The sequence below is a fragment of the Sinocyclocheilus rhinocerous genome, unplaced genomic scaffold, assembly GCF_001515625.1.
Source record: "Sinocyclocheilus rhinocerous isolate Xijiao unplaced genomic scaffold, SAMN03320098_v1.1 scaffold2338, whole genome shotgun sequence".
Lineage (NCBI taxonomy): Eukaryota > Metazoa > Chordata > Actinopteri > Cypriniformes > Cyprinidae > Sinocyclocheilus > Sinocyclocheilus rhinocerous.
This window is the reverse complement of record NW_015644013.1, coordinates 7,817-9,737: the sequence shown is the minus strand read 5'-3', so window position 1 is coordinate 9,737 and position 1,921 is coordinate 7,817.

Below are 1,921 nucleotides of genomic sequence, written 5' to 3'. Positions count from 1 at the left end.
GTTAATACTCAGGGTCTGAACTCAGTTTGTGATATTCCTGTTATACAGTATTTTAGAGTAAACAGAAGGATGCAACAATACAGTTAGCCCACAGTTCGGTAAATACCTCATTTTTTTATCCACAGTTTTCGGTTTGGTTCTGATGGTTTGGCACATCAGAGTTTTTTTGCAATTTTAAAGGCTATTTAACAAAAAAATAAATACATAACTCCAGTACACTTCTGTACACTGTAGAAAAACATGGATTATCGTATGTCTGCTTCAAATCTCTTTTGAGAGAAGTATTATTTTTAAGGATTGGCCATTATTTAGTGCTATAAACTCATGTAATGCCTGTTTAATTCATACTGGACGCCCTCGCACAAAAAAATCCACATATTCATCACGGAAGAAGTTCAAAGACGCTCCAGGATTAGGGATTTCCTGGAGCGTCATGAGTTGTACTTCTTCCATGATGCATGTGGATTTTTTGCACGAGTAAAGTAAGTACAGTAAAGTTATTGGGTATTTTATTAGTAAAATTTTTTGTGTTTCACACTTTGCAGACAGTCCCTTCGGACTTGTCTCTCAGACGCCAGCGCTTTGAGATCAATGTATTTTGTACAGGGTGGAGGAAAGCTTGTTTTCAGGAAAACTCGCTTGTTGCTCGTTTACTACATCACTATGAATGAAAAAAGGCGTTATTTGTGTAGTAAAAATGTTTTGCTCGTGATTTATTGATCCGGAAAAGTCGAAGCTGTGAATATCTTGCCAACTTTACCGAACTCACTTAGCAAACTCGCTAGAGGAGCACTGAGCATTGTGTTTAACCCATCGACTCTCATCTTCAGGTATTGTGATATGGCAGATCCAACGATCCAGGCTTCATCCTCTGGTCTAAACTCTATCGTGTTGTTGAAAGACTCCAAATTATCAGGTAAATTCAAGAATTAATGTGGGATGATAGAATAATGTCAGCAAGAGTTTCTGTTAGAAAACTGTATTCAAATTGCTTCAATTAATGACCTGTCCACTGAGCACAGCTGCACAGTACACTGACTGTAAAATGATTGAGATCTGATCAGTATTTGAGATGTGGGAACTTACACAAGTGAAATCTTTTCAGAATCTGAATTTTCTTTGGTCATATCTCTTTATTGGCACATGTGGACATTTATGATGCCCAATTGTAGTCATTTTTACATTTGTTTCCATTCTTGCCATTTACGCATTACTTTCCTCTGACCTTTAATTCTTCACACGTGACTTTCAATGGCTGATTTGTAAGCAGATTAGTGTCTTTGATTCAATAGCTGCAGTTAACATGAACACTTTATTGTCCGAAGTCAAAACTCATAATAATACTAATAGTGACACTTAAATGTGCCATTTATTAAAAACAAACAAAAGTTTGCTGTCAAGCAGGCTCAGGTCGCTATGTTGTGTTTTCAAGATGGTCTGTAGTATTTTTGAAACATTTAAAAATAACATTCACTGTGCATGGTAACGTTATATGTACATTTCTTCGCAACTTTAAGATCATCTTACTTCATCATTGCCTACATGCACACATGGTTTTGTGTTTTTCTGTTGCAGGCGAACACCACAGCAAACGTGTCGGATGGTAAACTGTAGTCTTACTACATTTGGTGGACTTGCATTTGCACATGTCAGGTCCATTTGAATCACATATGCAAGTCAAATACTGTGCACTAGAAACAGCCAGCAATATAAACCACAGATTTCTAAACTTGCTGGTATCTTCAATCAACACCTGTGGTTGAGCCTGGATTTATGTTGGGCCCTTTTCCAAGGAGCACCCATCTCAATGAGTATCGTTTAGTAGTGGTGGACCAGTGGTGTGGTGGAGGGTATACGGCGTATACCCACTTCTATATCAGTCGGCTTTGCGTATACCCACTTCTAAATCCCCTCTGATGTG